Consider the following 17,680-nt stretch of genomic DNA (forward strand, 5'->3'; position numbering starts at 1 on the left):
CATTAATCTTTTCTTTAATTTTTCATGTTGGAAATATGTTAAATTATAGATATGTTGTGAGGTAGATATTAAACCTGAATTTTTGCTAGAGCCCACATTTTTGATGGCCACTCAAAGGAAGAATATTTTTTCTCTGTAGTTGATCTCTTTGGTTAGAGGATGCTTCCACAGAAGCCAGATGGCATCTGGAGGTAATTCTGTGTCCCATTCTTTTAAGTTTGGAGGGTGCATTATTTATTGAAGCACATAGATATCTCTTATCTGTATTAACAAACAGTGATGGTGAGACTGGGATCTATCCAAAGCAAAAATGACTCAAATGAGCAATAATATGCAGATAATGGTGGGAATAGCATTGTTTTTCTTTAATTAGATGTGGTCCAGAGAAACTTTCTGGGTGCACTGTTACTTTAGAACAAAAATTAAGCTTTTGTTCTGCCATGAAATATAAGGTGATTCAACATCAAATGCAAACTCTTTTTTTTTTGTTCATTTGTTTGTTTTTGAGTCACACCCGGAAGTACTCAGGGGTTACTCTTGGCTCTGTGCTCAGAAATCACCCCTGGCAGGCTCACAGGACCATATGGGATGCCAGAATTCAAACCACCATCTGTTCTGTGTTGGTTGCGTTCAAGGCAAACACCTTACCACTTTACTATTGTTCCGGCCCAAATACAAACTCTTTTTGTATGCCATATTCTTCATAGGATATACCTAAGAAACAGAGGGTAATTCTGCCTTAAAGTATCTCCACATTAACACCTCTAGGACAGTTTTTAGTGTATTGAAGAGATGCCATTACAAGCTTGGAATTGTTGGAATAACTGGGGTTCACCCTAATCAAAGATGGCTCCTTCTTTATATAGTTAAATTCCATAAGAGCAGTAATGACATAATAAGAATAAGCTCTTTAGACCAACGTGTTCTCTACCCGTAGGGTGGTCCTATTCTTCTCAATAAAGACTTCAGCTTCAACAGATCTCTCATGCTCCACATAGTGGAAGCATTTCCCAATCTGTTCATATCCTCAGTTTGGTTTGGATTATTTTCTACAGAGTTCCTATTCTATTCTAGAAAGAGCTCTTTCCCTTTAGTATTGAGTCATGAGGAATGATATATTTCAGGCGCTTCGAGCAGAAACCGTAACAATAGTGGGTAATATGATTCTTGGGTGGAACATGTAGATAACTAGGTGGATAATTCCCCATTGGGTAAAGTCTTGGATCAAGACTATGATGCTGTCCTGGCTTTGGAACAAGAGATATTGACCTTTCTTTATGTCCCTTACCATCTTTTTCACAACCTTTACTATACCCTTATAGGAGTATAATATGAACAATATGTATACTAGGCAGTTTGGTATTGTTACAAGTAGGCTTTATGAATTGTGGTCCAATTTTATAAATTGTATATTACTTCATGAACAAACTAAACTTTCTAAAATTTCTTCCACATTGGAACAAAAAAGCATGTTCCCAGTGATGACATGTGTTTTAAAAAAAAAACCACCCAAAAGCCAATAATTCACTGCCACCATTAGTATTAAACCCGAGAAGTTGTCATTAGCTAAGACTAATACACCAGAGAAAAGGAACACTGAAAATGAGCTGACTTCTGTCTCTCAGACTCAGAGTCTGAACATGGTTCAATGGCCCCACCTCTCCATTGCATCCCAGCAGAGTGTGCTGAAGATGCAGCTCCTGTGCCTCATTCTATCAGGAAGATAATCAACACCCATTCATGTGGGTGTGAATATGGCCTCACCCAGTCAATTAAAAAAAATCTATTTACAGTAATGAGCCAATGTCAGCATTTTTTAAAAATAAATTTCCTTACTAACTGAAGAGAGGTTGGAATTTGGACCCCTCAGGATTTTTACACAACTGCTAATACTTGCAGTGGAGGATGCGGCTCAGTAATGAAGCTAAAACTAAGTGTCACACTGTAGGTCTTTTTGGAAGGATGAATTCGGGGCTTCAGTTGCGTTATGTACTTCTTTGGGGGGAGAGACCTTATACTAATGCCCACAGACAGGCAACTCTACCACGTGTTATTTTAGAGCTTGTCCATGAGGTGGCACTGCTTACTTGGGAAAAGATTGATGGTGCTACTGATTTTTTTTCTTTTCTTTTTTTTAATTTTGTAGAACATATGATTTTTTTTTTATTTTGATCATAGTGGTTTACATATTGTTGACAATAATATTTAGGTACATATTTACATAAAATCAGGGGGGATTTTCATCACCAATTTGTCCTCCCTACACCTCCGTTTTTGTCCTGTCTCCCATTTTAAATGTGGCTTTTTAAAGATTTTTCAAGGCACTTCAGAACTATATGCAGAATTCCTGGGTAAAACGTCAATGTTATACAGAGACAATTTAGAGGTAAGGAAGCATAGAAGCACCCGATAAAAACATTAGCTTTTGAGAATGCCAATGAAGGTTGCCAGGTGACCTTGTGCACTTCAGAGAACAGGAGTATGTACTGACATTCCTACAAATTTGTGGAAATGTAGGATTCATTGATCATAAGGTTCATGTCAATGCTATGCGGGCCTATTCTGTAGGGAGACTGGCTCGAAGAATTGAGATAGATCAGACTATTATTCTATCAAATACAGAGCCTCCTTCAATAAACCACTTTTAAGGGGACATCAGAACATTGTTCAAGATGTGGTCATGAAAACCATTGGGCAAAAGACTTCTATTCTTTTTGTGTCATATCTTTAGAAACTGGAGAAGAGGTCAACCCCAAGCTTCATGATATCAGGAGAGATGCTTTAACTGTGGTAAACAGGTGCATTTTCACTGAGACTGCAGAATTTCTTCTAGATCTGCCTAACTGAGATTAAATACTAATAGTCCAGTCTTGGGAAAATGGGCAAGGGGTCGATCTTAGTCCCCACAGAATCAGGGGATGTTTTCTTATGTGATCCCCCTCCCTAGCCAGGCCAATAGAGCTCTGATCAATAGCTTCACTGCAACCTGCTACTGTAGGAAGTTGCACTTTGGATATCTTTTGCCCTGAAACAGTAACCATAACACTAACAAAATGCCACTATAAATTAAAATCTGGCATAAAGGGGCCGATTCCACCAAGATTTGTGGGCCACTGTAAATTAAAATCTGGCATAAAGGGGCCGATTCCACCAAAATCTGTGGGCATGCTCATGGGGAGATGCAGTATAACTATTAAGGGAATTACAGTTCATATGGTGATAGTATTTTATAATCCTGTGGGAGAAAAAATTATTGTCATCTCGGTGTCAACTGTTTGGAGTTCTGAAAAGAAAGTGCTACTTGGCCGACTTATGTTACTTCCTCTTTCCATGATACTTCTGTAATCCTAGGATTGGAGGCTTTGGTTGAACCTACCCCACATGTCTGAAAATTCCCTAAATTTACACAGGCAAAGCACCCACTGAGATTAATTCTTGAGATTCATGATAATAAATTTAAAAGTATGCTTGGTACGTGTACAGATGTTTCTATCGTCTTCTTGCAACACTGGGCCCGTTATTGAGCCTTGCAAAACATAGCCTATTGCCTAAAAATAATAGGTGCTATGCCTTTCTCCTCTGTCAGACTCAGTGTCAAACAACTAAAATGCCTTGTCTCAGAAGGAAAACTAGCCACTTTTGCGCCAAACATAGCTCCTATATCTCTGAATCTTTGGGAACAAAATCTACATATCAGTGGTGTGCTGAATATCATATCCCTCACTCATCCCCCTCTCTGGCCACTAATTCAGTAGCTTTCCTTTTTAATTGGGGCTGCTGTGGTTCAGTGCCCTCCAAACCTCCACATTTAGTGGGAATACCACAATGCTGTGTGGATGTAGCAGTGGCCCCTTGATAAAATAAAATTAAAGGTGCTAATAGTCTTGTTAGAGAAACACATTAAATTGGGACATTTGAAACCTGTTTTTCAAAAGGAAACTCTTTTTTTAAATAAACAAAAGAGTTATGGCTACTGGCAGCTGTTAAGTGATTTTAAAAATGTTCATTATACTGTGGTTCCCATGAATGCTTTACTACCAGTTCTGCCCACTCCAGAAGAGATACCTAAAATAAATAAAGTTTGTTTTTAATAGACATAAAGGATTGCTTTTATAATTTATTCATACACCCAGAGGACCACAAAATCTTTGCATTCTTCATTTCCACTTTTAATAACACGTTCCCATGCTGCAATTTCAAAGGATTGATTTAACTCAAGAAATGACCAACTTACTTCCCATGTGTCAATATTTTGTTGATATGGTTTTATGCCCAACTGACACAAGGGTTCCTCTGCATATATTATGCACTATATGGATATATTTTTTTTAGTTTTTTTTTTGGGGGGGGGGATGCCGGGATTTGAACCACCATCCTTCTTCCACCAAGGCAAATGCCCTACTGCTGTGCTAAATCTTCGGCCCCACTATATGGATATTTTGATAGCATGTTCTAAACAATGGAGAGCCTTAGGGTTTATCTGATGATGCCATGTCAAGTTTTCTGGCAGATGCTTAAAAAATTGCCACAGAAAAAAAATCAGACACTGTCCCCATATGAATAATTGGGCTATGTCCTAAAGTGAACTAAGATGCATCCCAAGAAAATATTAATTTATCAGAAAAATTTCAGAACGATAATAATTTTCAAAAACTGATGGGAGAGGTTGCTTTCTTTCTTTCTTTTTTCTTTTTTTTAATTTAAACACCTTGATTACATACATGATTGTGTTTGGGTTTCAGTCATGTAAAGAACACCACCCATCACCAGTGCAACATTCCCATCACCAATGTCCCAAATTTCCCTCCTCCCCACCCGACCCCCGCCTGTACTCTAAACAGGCTCTCCATTTCCCTCATACATTCTCATTATTAGGACAGTTCAAAATGTAGTTATTTCTCTAACTAAACTCATCACTCTTTGTGGTGAGCTTCCTGAGGTGAGCTGGAACTTCCAGCTCTTTTCTCTTTTGTGTCTGAAAATTATTATTGCAAGAATGTCTTTCATTTTTCTTAAAACCCATAGATGAGTGAGACCATTCTGCATTTCTCTCTCTCTCTCTGACTTATTTCACTCAGCATAATAGATTCCGTGTACACCCATGTATAGGAAAATTTCATGACTTCATCTCTCCTGACAGCTGCATAATATTCCATTGTGTATATGTACCACAGTTTCTTTAGCCATTTGTCTGTTGAAGGGCATCTGGGTTGTTTCCAGAGTCTTGAAATGGTAAATAGTGCTGCAATGAATATAGGTGTAAGGAAGGGGTTTTTGTATTGTATTTTTGTGTTCCTAGGGTATATTCCTAGGAGTGGTATAGCTGGATCGTATGGGAGCTCGATTTCCAGTTTTTGGAGGAATCTTCATATCGCTTTCCATAAAGGTTGAACTAGATGGCATTCCCACCTGCAGTGGATAAGAGTTCCTTTCTCTCCATATCCCCGCCAACACTGTTTATTCTCATTCTTTGTGATGTGTGCCATTCTCTGTGGTGTGAGGTGGTATCTCATCGTTGTTTTGATTTGCATCTTCCTGATGATTAGTGATGTGGAGCATTTTTTCATGTGTCTTTTGGCCCTTTGTATTTCTTCTTTGTCAAAGTGTCTGTTCATTTCTTCTCCCCATTTTTTGATGGGATTAGATGTTTTTTTTTTCTTGTAAAGTTCTGTCAGTGCCTTGTATATTTTGGAGATTGGCCCCTTATCTGATGGGTATTGGGTGAATAGTTTCTCCCACTCAATGTGTGGCTCTTGTATCCTGGGCACTATTTACTCTGAGGTGCAGAAGCTTCTCAGCTTAATATATTCCCATCTGTTAATCTCTGCTTTCACTTCCTTGGAGAGTGCAGTTTCCTCCTTGAATATGCCGTAATGTCCTGGAGTGTTTTACCTATGTGTTGTTCTATATATCTTATGGTTTTGGGTTTGATATTGAGGTCTTTAATCCATTTAGATTTACCTTCATACATGATGTTAGCTGGGGTCTAAGTTCAATTTCTTGCAAGTGGCTATCCAGTTGTGCCAACACCACTTGTTGAAGAGGCTTTCCAGGCTCCATTTAGAATTCCCTGCTCCTTTATCAAAAATTAGGTGATTGTATGTCTGGGGAACATTTTCTGAGTATTCAAGCCTATTCCACTGATCTGAGGGCCTGTCCTTATTCCAATACCATGCTGTTTTGATAACTATTGCTTTGTAGTACAGTTTAAAGTTGGGGAAAGTAATTCCTCCCATACTCTTTTTCCCAATGATTGCTTTAGCTATTCTAGGGTGTTTATTGTTACAAATGAATTTCAAAAGTGCCTGATCCACTTCTTTGAAGAATGTCATGGCTATCTTTAGAGGGATAGCATTAAATCTGTATAATGCCTTGGGGAGTATTGCCATTTTGATGATGTTAATCCTGTCAATCCATGAGCAGGGTATGCGTTTCCATTTCCGTGTGTCCTCTCTTATTTCTTGGAGCAGAGTTTTATAGTTTTCTTTGTGTAAGTCCTTCACATTTTTAGTCAAGTTGATTCCAAGATATTTGAGTTTGTGTGGCACTATTGTGAATGGGGTTGTTTTCTTAATGTCCATTTCATCCTTATTACTATTGGTATATAGAAAGGCCATTGATTTTTGTGAGTTAATTTTGTAGCCTGCCACCTTGCTATATGAGTCTATTGTTTCTAGAAGCTTTTTGGTCGAGTCTTTAGGGTTTTCTAAGTAGAGTATCATGTCATCTGCAAACAGTGAGAGCTTGACTTCTTCCTTTCCTATCTGGATTCCCTTGATATCTTTTTCTTGCCTAATCGCTATATCAAGTACTTCCAGTGCTATGTTGAATAGGGTGGTGAGAGAGGACAGCCTTGTCTTATCCCAGAATTTAGAGGGAAGGCTTTTAGTTTTTCTCCATTGATGATAATATTTGCCACTGGCTTGTGGTAGATGGCCTTAACTATATTGAAAAAGGTTTCTTCCATTCCCATCTTGCTGAGAGTTTTGATCAATAATGGGTGTTGGACCTTATCAAATGCTTTCTCTGCATCTATTGATATGATCATGTGGTTTTTATTTTTCTTGTTGTTGATGTTGTGTATTATGTTGATAGATTTACGGATGTTAAACCAGCCTTGCATTCCTGGGATGAAACCTACTTGATCGTATTGGATGATCTTCTTAATGAGGCATTGAATCCTATTTGCCAGGATTTTGTTGAGGATCTTTGCATCTGCATTCATCAGCGATATTGGTCTGCAATTTTCTTTTTTTGTAGCATCTCTGTCTGGTTTAGGTATTAAGGTGATGTTGGCTTCATAAAAACAATTTGGAAGTGTTTCCATTTGTTCAATTTCATGAAAGAGACTTGCCAGGATTGGTAGTAGATCCTCTTGGAAAGTTTGAAAGAATTCATTAGTGAATCCACCTGGGTCTGGGCTTTTGTTTTTGGGCAGACATTTGATTACCGTCTTAATTTCATCAATGGTGATGGGGGTGTTTAGATATGCTACATCCTCTTCCTTCAACTGTGGAAGATTATAAGAGTCCAAGAATTTATCCATTTCTTCCAGGTTCTCATTTTTCATGGCGTAGAGTTTCTCAAAGTAGTTTCTGATTACCCTTTGAATCTCTGTCATATCAGTAGTGATCTCTCCTTTTTCATTCCTAATACGAGTTATCAAGTTTCTCTCTTTTCTTTGTTAGGTTTGCCAGTGGTCTATCAATCTTGTTTATTTTTTCAAAGAACCAACTTCTGCTTTCGTTGATCTTTCGGATTGTTTTTTGGGTTTCCACTTCGTTGATTTCTGCTCTCAGCTTTGTTATTTCCTTCTGTCTCCCTATTTTTGGGTCCTTTTGTTGAGCACTTTCTAGTTTTATTAGCTGGGTCATTAAGCTACTCAGGTAAGCTCCTTCTTCCTTCCTGATGTGTGCTTGCAAAGCTATAAATTTTCCTCTCAGTAATGCTTTTGCTGTGTCCCATAAGTTCTGATAGTTTGTGTCTTTATTGTCATTTGTTTCCAGGAAACTTTTGATTTCCTCCTTGATTTCATCTCGGACCCACTGGTTATTGAGCATGAGGCTGTTTAACTTCCAGGTGTTAAAATTTTTCTTCTGCGTCCCTTTGGAATTCACAAATAATTTCAGTGTCTTTTGGTCAGCGAAGGTAGTCTGCAAAATTTCTATCTTCCTGATATTATGGAGGTATGTTTTATGTGCCAGCATGTAGTCTATCCTGGAGAATGTCCCATGTACATTGGAGAAGAATGTGTACCCAGGTTTCTGGGGATGGAGTGTCCTATATATATCCACTAGATCTCTTTCTTCAATTCCTCTCCTCAGGTCTAGTATATTCTTGTTGGGTTTCAGTCTGGTTTACCTATCCAGTGTTGACAAAGCCGTGTTGAGGTCCCCCACAATTATTGTGTTGTTATTGATATTATTTTTCAGATTTGTCAACAGTTGTATTAACTATTTTGCTGGCCCCTCATTCGGTGCATATATGTTTAGGAGATTTATTTCTTCCTGCTCTACATACCCCTTGATTAATATAAAATGTCCATCTTTGTCCCTTACAACCTTCCTGAGTATAAGTTTGCATTATCTGATATTAGTATGGCCACTCCAGCTTTTTTTGGGTGTTGTTTACTTGGATAATATTTCTCCAGCCTTTTATTTTGAGTCTATGTTTGTTCTGACTATTCAGGTGCATTTCTTGTAGGCAGCAGAAGGTTGGATTGAGTTTTTTGATTTATTTAGCCACTCTGTGTCTCTTTATTGGTGCATTTAGTCCATTGACGTTGAGAGAAAGAATTGTCCTGGGATTTAATATCATCTTTATATCGAAATTTGGTGTGTCTTTTGGTTAGTCTTGTCTTAAATTAGGTATTTCAGTTCTTCTCTTAAGACCGGTTTCGTGTCTGTAAAGTTTCTGAGCTGTTTTTTGTCTGTGAAACCATGAATTCTTCCATCAAACCGGAAAGTGAGTTTTGCTGGGTATTATATTCTAGGTGAAGCATTCATTTCATTCAGTCTTGTCAAAATATCCCACCACTGCTTTCTGGCATTGAGTGTTTCTGGTGACAGGTTTGCTGTAAATCTCAAGGATGCTTGCTTGAACGTAATTTCCCCTTTTGATCTTGCTGTTTTCAGAATTCTGTCTCTATCTGTGGGATTTGTCATTGTGACTAGGATGTGTCTTGGGGTATTTTTTCTGGGGTCTCTTTTGGTTGGTACTCTTTGAGCATGCAGGATTTGATAACATATATTCTTTAGCTCTGGAAGTTTCTCTTTAATGATGTTCTTGACCGTTGATTCTTCCTGGAAATTTTCTTCCTGGGTCTCTTGGATTCCAATGATTCTTAAGTTGTTTTTGTTGATCTTATCATAGACTTCTATTTTCATCTGTTCCCATTCTTTGACTAATTTTTCCATTGTATGTTCATTTGCTTTAAGTTTTTTTTCCAATCTCTCCTGCTGTATGGAATTTTTATGTATCTCATCTTCCACAGCACCAAGTCTATTCTCAGTTCTGATACCCTGTCCCAGAGCTTATCCATTTTGTCATTCACTTCGTTTACTGACTTTTTCAGGCCTGTTAGTTGACATGTTATTTCAGTTTGGAGTTTTGTGATTTCTGTCTTCATATTTTCTTGGTTCTTATTAGTGTTCTCTTCAACTCAATCCATGGTTTCTTTGAGTTCGTTGAGGATCTTCCATATTGCTAGTCTAAAGTCCTTATCTGAGAGGTTGATTAGTTGGTTGGTCATTATCTGGTCATCAGAAATGTCATCTTCATTCTCTATGTCTGATGCTGGCCTGCGTTGTTTCCCAATTGTCACATTTGTATTGTGGGTTTTTCTACGTGTTGTGGTGGTATTCATTGGCTATATAATGCAGGTAGCACACTCCTCTGGCTCAGCCCTTTCTGGATGGACTGACTTGCCTCTAATGGAGGGGAGTCCTTTATGGATGAAGCCTCACAATGGATCAAATCTTAGGCTTGAGCATGCAACAGAGAAGACAGTCCGGAGAAAAATGCTTGGTTCTGTGATCCAGCACAGTTCTTAGTGTGATTTTTTTCTTCTTGTTGCGATGATGTTCTTTTCTTAGAAATAGCGCATGGCTGTGTAGCAAAGCGGAGCCAAAGTGCTTAGGCCAAAGTGCTTAAGCCAAAGTGCTTAGGCCAAAGTGCTTAAGCCAAAGTGCTTAGGCCAAAGTGCTTAAGCCAAAGTGCTTAGGCCCACTCCTAAGAGGTTCACGCAAGAGGACAGTAGACAGACATACACAGGCAGCACTCACAGTCAGGCCCCACTGGGAAGGTGTAGTTTTGTGGATTTTTTCAGCCTGATGTCACAAACAGGGGACCCGGCTTCTGCAAAGCCTAGCAGGTTTTTATGTTCTGGAGTCCCGCCCTGGAAATGGCTTCTGGGAGAGTGAGTTTTCCGGAGCCTCTTTTTAGCCCACTCCCAAGAGGTTCACACAAGAGGACAGTAGACAGACATACACAGGTAGCACTCACAGTTTTCACAGTCGGACCCACTGGGCAGGCGTAGTTTCGTGGATTTTCCCAGCCTCATGTCTCAAACAGGTGACCTGGCTTCTGCAAAGCCTAGCCGGTTTTCATGTTCTGGAGTCCCGCCCTGGAAATGGCCTCTGGGAGAGCTAGTTTTCTGGAGCTTCTTTTCTACCCACTCCCAAGAGGTTCACGCAAGAGGACAGTAGGCAGACATACACAGGTATCACTCACAGTTTTTCACAGTCAGGCCCCACTGGGCAGGCATAGTTTCGTGGATTTTCCCAGCCTGATGTCACAAACAGGGGACCCAGCTTCTGCAAAGCCTAGCTGGTTTTTATGTTCTCGGTTTCTTTCTTTCTTTCTTTCTTTCTTTCTTTCTTTCTTTCTTTCTTTCTTTCTTTCTTTCTTTCTTTCTTTCTTTCTTTCTTTCTTTCTTTCTTTCTTTCTTTCTTTCTTTCTTTCTTTCTTTCTTTCTTTCTTTCTTTCTTTCTTTCTTTCTTCCTTCCTTCCTTCCTTCCTTCCTTCCTTCCTTCCTTCCTTCCTTCCTTCCTTCCTTCCTTCCTTCCTTCCTTCCTTCCTTCTTTCTTTCTTTCTTTCTTTCTTTCTTTCTTTCTTTCTTTCTTTCTTTCTTTCTTTCTTTCTTTCTTTCTTTCCTTCTTTCTTTCTCTCTCTCTCTCTTTCTTTCTTTCTTTCTTTCTTTCTTTCTTTCTTTCTTTCTTTCTTTCTTTATTCTTTCTTTCTTTCTTTCTTTCTTTCTCTCTTTCTTTCTCTCTCTCTCTCTTTCTTTCTTTCTATCTTTCTTTCTTTATTTCTTTCTTTCTTTCTTTCTTTCTTTCTTTCTTTCTTTCTTTCTTTCTTTCTTTCTTTCTTTCTTTCTTTCTTTCTTATTTTCTTTCTCTCTCTTCCGTCCTTCTTTCTTTCTCTCTCTCTTCCTTCCTTCCTTCCTTTCTTCCTTCCTTCCTTCCTTTCTTTCTTTCTTTCTTTCTTTCTTTCTTTCTTTCTTTCTTTCTTTCTTTCTTTCTTTCTTTCTTTCTTTCTTTCTTTCTTTCTTTCTTTCTTTCTTTCTTTCTTTCTCTCTTTCTTCCTTTCTCTCTTTCTTCCTTTCTCTCTTTCTCTGTCTTTTCATTCTTTCTTTCTTTCTCTCTCTTCCTTCCTTCTTTCTTTTTCTCTTTCTTTCTTTCTCTCTCTTTCTTTCTTCCTTTCTTTCTCTTTCTTTCTTCCTTTCTCTCTCTTTCTTCTTTCTCTCTTTCTCTCTTTTCATTCATTCATTCATTCTTTCTCTCTTCCTTCTTTCTTTCTCTTTCTTTCTCTCTTCCTTCCTTCCTTCTTTCTTCCTTTCTTTCTCTCTTTCTCTCTTTCTTTCTCTTTCTCTCTTTCTCTCGCTTTCTTTCTTTCTTTCTTTCTTTCTTTCTTTCTTTCTTTCTTTCTTTCTTTCTTTCTTTCTTTCTTTCTTTCTTTCTTTCTTTCTTTCTTTCTTTCTTTCTTTCTTTCTTTCCTTCCTTCCTTCCTTTTTCTTTCTTTTTATTTTTTCCTTCCTTCCTTTTTTTAATTTTTTGGCTTGTTTTTGGGTCACACAGATTGGTACTCCAGGGTTACTCCTGACTTTGCATTTTACAAATTACACTTGTGGCACTTGGGAAACCATATGTGATTCTGGGGATCAAACTCAGTGCCACTTGAAGGCAATGCCCTCCCTACTGTATATCTATCACTCTAGCCTAAGTGATCTCATTTATCAGGGACATTATATTCTTGATCCCTCAGAGTTAACTCAGCCCTTTAAGAATTATAACATCAACATAGTCACCACCACTTCAAATTGACAGCTAAGTGATAGAGAGAGCCACCATAATTTGGTGGTTAGAGGGTCTCCCTGGAAAACAGTCATGTCCAGAGAGCAAGGGAGAGGGTCTGTATGAAGGAACCCTCCATGGGGATTCGGAAGCCTGGTTTGTGGACCATACCAGAAGGCTCCTCTGGGGAGCAAGTACAGTGGCCACAGTCACTCTGGAGAAGCCCCCATGAAAACCCTCAATTATGAATTTCCTGTCACCATAAGGGTAAGATTTTGGAGAAGATGAACATCTGTCCCGTGGGCCTGTTTGTCCATTTTGTACATGACCTGGCGCCCCTGAAAAAGGACCCAGATGTGGTGGTCACAGACCTGCTCTTCGGGACAATCCCTGTGAAATTGTACCAGCCCAGGAGTTCCTGTAGCACCCCCAGGACTGGCATCTTGTTCTACCATGGTGGAGGGGGCATGGTAGGGAGCCTGAGTAAGTGACAGCATTCTCTTGGGTTTAACCCCCATGGGTTTTCCTCATTACTGTGAGATCCTTGTGACCATGAGGTTCTGTTCTCCTGGGGTCTGAGCGGCTCCATTAGGACTTGAGCAGGGCTGGAGCCATAGATGATTCAGTTGTCAAATGTCACTTGGTATCTTTCCAACTCTTTCTTGAAACAAAGAGAAAGATCTATGCATGCACACTCTAAGTACACATTATAGATCCCTTTAAGTATGCACACATGCAGGATAGTTTCTTCTATATGGATTGCATGCAATGCTCTGAGCATATTCGGATATATGAGAAATATACACACAGATATATGTGGAATTAGTGTATGCAAATATAAACCATTTATGCTGATAGATTTGTTGTGACAAATGAAATGTACATATGAAGATACATATACACACATGAAGTATACATATAAAGTGTATAAATTAATATTTTAATAATATGAATATAATTGGAATATTTGCACGCAAATATGATATAATATACATGTTTATCTGAATATGTGCACGGTGTTGCAAGTCAGCCCCTGAAGAGGTTGACTGATGGAGGGATGGAGGATGAGGCCTTTCTCCTCCAGCTCGGACCACACGTCTGTTACCCTGTTCAGTTGGCGGTTCTGAGGTGAATGCGGCGGGAAGAAAGCCAATAGGCAGTCAGGCTTCCGAAGAAAACAGCTCTTTATTCAGTGAAGAGGCTGAAGCACCACAGAGAAAAGCAGGGAGGTGCTCAGCAGATCTGAGAACCTAGCTGGCGCTGGCAGTAGAGGTGATCGGCTAGTAGTGGGGAGCACTCCGGCCTTTCTAGAGCATGTCCCAAATGTTTTGTTTTCCAGAAACCTACCATGGCATCTGCCTTAATTTGTGCAAGGAGAGTGGCTCAGTGGTCCTATCAGTTGGGTGAGTGAAGGGGAGAAGAGGCTGTGGGAAAGTCAGCCTGACATGGACAATTGATGGCTGTGGAGGGCTGGCTGGGAGTGGAAGGAACAGTGTGGAAGAGATGGGTGAGGGGGACTCAAGGTCCATACTGGGAATCAACCAAACTGATGCATTCCACACTAGAGGAAATGGGGCTTATGCTTCCCAAATGAAAGTCACCTTGAAAGGGCTTGTTCTTGGTCCAAAAGAGCAGGCTCAGAATTTCTCATTAGGTGTTTTGGGGATAACACAGAATACCCCTCCGCAGTTAGTGCTAGCAGCACCTCTCTCTATGCAGGTCTGTGGTTCTCAGGCTGTGCGTGGGAGGGAGACAGAGCAGGAACTGCCTCCGGAACAGCGCTCCAGCTGCACTCACCTGAAACATATATATGGGTGGAGGAGAAACCCACATCTGACAAGCTAGACACCTAGAAAGGCCCCATTCCTCAGAGCCAATATGCTCAGAGGTGATATGCCAGGGTAGGGCAAAACTCTGGCCTCCTTAGTCCTGCACTTCCTAGGACATCAGGAAAGCTCCAGTGCAGCAACAGACATTTCCCAGCATTTTTTGACGCACCTTCAGGTGAGTGGAGTGAAAAATACTGGCATGTTCAGTTGAGGGAGACTTGGAAAAATGTCTCAACCTTCAATTCTTGACTCCTAACCATGTGCAGGGAGTGTTTGTCAAGACCCTCTGGAGTCCATAGGGGGTTTCCGTCTTCTTTTTAACCTTATTTTCTTTTGGCTTTTGGATCACACACAATGGTGCTAAGGGCTAATTACCAACTCTGTACTCAGGAATCACTTGAGATAGCATCTGGGAACCATATTGGATACTGCAGTTCTGGTAGGCAGTGTGCAAGGCAAGTGCTGTACCCACTGTACTATGACTCCAGTCCCAGAGAATCTTGACTTTCTTGAGTTTATTTGTGATCAGCATTGAAAGGAGTAACATTTTTCCTCAGACTTTCTGTCTAGCATCTCTTGGTGAAAGGGAAGGCCCAGCAGATACCAGGCTAGCCTGAGCTAAGACTAGGCCTCAGGGACTTGCTTGGCTATAATCATAAATGACTTGTTTCACAGACTCAGCTGCTCTAGAGGACATTCTGTAATAATTACTACTTCCTGAGGCTTCTTCAGTTTCCAAACCAGCCCACAGCATGGCAGAATTTATAAGAATCCAATATGGGTGAATCCAGTTCACTAAGAACCTCCCTCCTCCGCACAGTCAGGTGTAAAACTAAAACAGTTCTGCAAGTTAGTTTGATTGATAAGATCTCTCTGTGATTGAAGGTTTCTGGCAAAGCTCAGTGTTCATCACTGTCCACTCATGGGACATGGTCCCTATGAGAAAGCAAGTAGGAGGGACTAAGCTTCTGTGCCAAGCATTCATGTCCATTCACCTCATTACAGCCCTGTCCCCTTCATGCTACTTGTCCAGATTCATAGGGAAGTTATGGGGAGAAATTGGGGCTCACAGAGTCTGTGCACAAGTGATTTGGGGGCTCTCAGCTGGGATGAGGAAAATAAAGTATTTCTCCTAGTTTCCTTGGCAGATACCACAAATGCCTGCATTTAAATATCCAGTAATATTCACTGATTGCATGGCAGGCACCGTCCACTTCCTGAAGTCTCTGAGTGCATTTGGGGTGGATCCAGCCCGAGTGGTGGTCTGTGGTGACAGCATTGGAGGGTCAGCAGCTGTTGTGGTGTGTCAACATCTTTTGAAATGTCCCCACCTTCCAAAGATCCGTGCACAAATGGTCATCTATGCTAGTCTTCATGGCCTTGATTTCCAGTCACCATCAAATCAACAGTACAATACCCCATTATTGCCTAGAAATTTTATCATGTATTGTTTAATGACCTATATGAATATTGATCCCTCCTGGAAGAGAGACATAATTACAGGTACCAATATGCCCCCTGAAATCAGGGAAAAGTACAGGAAATGGTTGGGCCATGAAAATATCCCTGAGAGATTCAAGCAGAGTGGTTACCGCCAGAAACCTGTGCCACCCCTGAATGATTTGGCACATCAGGAGACTCGCCTTTTTCTGGAGCCCACCATGTGCCCACTGGTGGCAGAGGATGAAGCAATGTCTCAGATGCCTGAAGCTTTCATTGTGTGCTGTGAGTATAATTATTTCCGGGACCACATGCTGCTGTACAAGAAGAGGTTGGAGGACTTGGGTGTCCCAGTGACGTGGTTGTATGTGGAGGATGGTTTTCATGGAGCACTCCCTACAGGAAATCTTAGCTTCTTTAATTTTCCCTGTTACCAGAAAATTATGAACAGCATGGTTGATTTTATCAAGAGACTGTAACTCATTTCTTCCAAATGCAGGGTGGGTTCCTCCATGTTGTGCAGCACATATGGAGTTCTGTTGCTGATGCTGGAAAAGATAAATTTGGGTGAGGCTGGATGTTCACATTTTAATGACCTACCTGTTGGCTCCAGGTTCTAGAAATACTGAATGCAGATACCTGATGTCTTAAAAAGAACAGTGGAGAAGGTGCTTGCCTTGTTTGAAAAACTGGAGTTAATTGGGGACCCTCTGGGTAAATAAACTTTGAAAAAGAGAGAGAGAGAGAGAGAAAGAGAGAGAGAGAGAGAAAGAGAAAGAGAGAGAGAGAAATAGTAATATCCACTTGGGCTTTTCTGCCCAAGACAGCCATGAAGATGCCATCAAAGACAATCTCCAGAGCCCAAACTCGGAGAGACATTATAAAAAGACTGCTGCCTTGCTCCTTGTCTTTTTCCACCCAGTAAGGTGGAGCCAGAGGAGTGCAGCTGCATGCGTCTTCTTACCCAAGAACCCAGCACAGCACATAGTAAAAACCTCTATACAAGTGTTGCAGTGGGAAAACAGTGCATGACAACACCACACGTAGAGAATGAAGATGACCTGAAAAGGAGTTTAGAGTACTAATATGAAGGATACTCAAAGAACTCAAAGCAAGCACAGATTGTTCTGAACAGACCATAATGACAGAACTTACAACTGAAATAAGAGGTCTGAAAAACTCAGTAGATGAAATGAACACCTCAATAAAAAGCCTCTCCAAAAGGAGGGCTGAGGATGGGGGTTGTGAGCCAGAGGATGAGATACAGAACAGCTCCATACAGCAAGAGAGATGGGAAATGAACCTTAAAGCAAATGATCAGACAATGAATAAATTACTCAAAAAATGTGAGCAGATGAAAATAGAAGTATTTGATAAATTCAACAGAAACAACATAGGAATCATTGAAGTCTCAGCGATTCAGGAAAATAATATTAAGAAGAAGAGTTGGAGGAAGTGTGAGAACAAGAGGAGGAGGAAGAAAAAGAAGAGGAAGGAGAATAAGAATAAAAAGAAAAAAGGAAGAAGAGGAAGAAAAACCGAGGAGGAGGAAGAAGAGAAAGAAAAAAGGAAGAAGAAAAAGAAGAGGAAGGAGAGGAGAAAGAGAAAGAAGGAAAAGAAGAAAACGAGGGGCCGGCGAGGTGGCGCTAGAGGTAAGGTGTCTGCCTTGCAAGCGCTAGCCAAGGAAAGACCGCGGTTCAATCCCCTGGCATCCCATATGGTCCCCCAAAGCCTGGGCAATTTCTGAACACTTAGCTAGGAGTAACCCCTGAGCATCAAACAGGTGTGATCAGAAAAACCAAAAAGAAAAAAGAAGAAGAAGAAGAAGAAGAAGAAGGAGAAGAAGAAGAGGAAGAAGAAGAAGAAGAAGAAAACGAAGACAAGGAAAAAGGAAGAAGGGGAAGAAAAGGAAGAAGAAAATGAAGAAGAGGAGTAGAAAGAAAAAGAAGAGGAAGAAGTAGAAGGGGAAAAGGAAGAAAAAGAGGAAGAAGAGGAGGAAGAAGAAGAGTAAGAGGAAAAAGAAGAAAAAAGAGAAGGAAAAAAGGAAAATGGAAATTTCTTTGCTTGTAATAGTGTCTTTGTTTAAGCAGCATGATTATAAACATATCTGTAGTTGGA

At 40.2% G+C, this 17,680-nt stretch overlaps 1 pseudogene; it reads left to right on the forward strand.

The window, feature by feature from the left end:
- Positions 1-1,103: 1,103 nt before the first annotated feature.
- LOC126011627 (arylacetamide deacetylase-like 3) lies at positions 1,104-16,041 on the forward strand (annotated as a pseudogene).
- The last annotated feature ends 1,639 nt before the right edge of the window (positions 16,042-17,680 follow it).

Source organism: Suncus etruscus, chromosome 6, assembly GCF_024139225.1.
Source record: "Suncus etruscus isolate mSunEtr1 chromosome 6, mSunEtr1.pri.cur, whole genome shotgun sequence".
NCBI classification, from domain to species: domain Eukaryota; kingdom Metazoa; phylum Chordata; class Mammalia; order Eulipotyphla; family Soricidae; genus Suncus; species Suncus etruscus.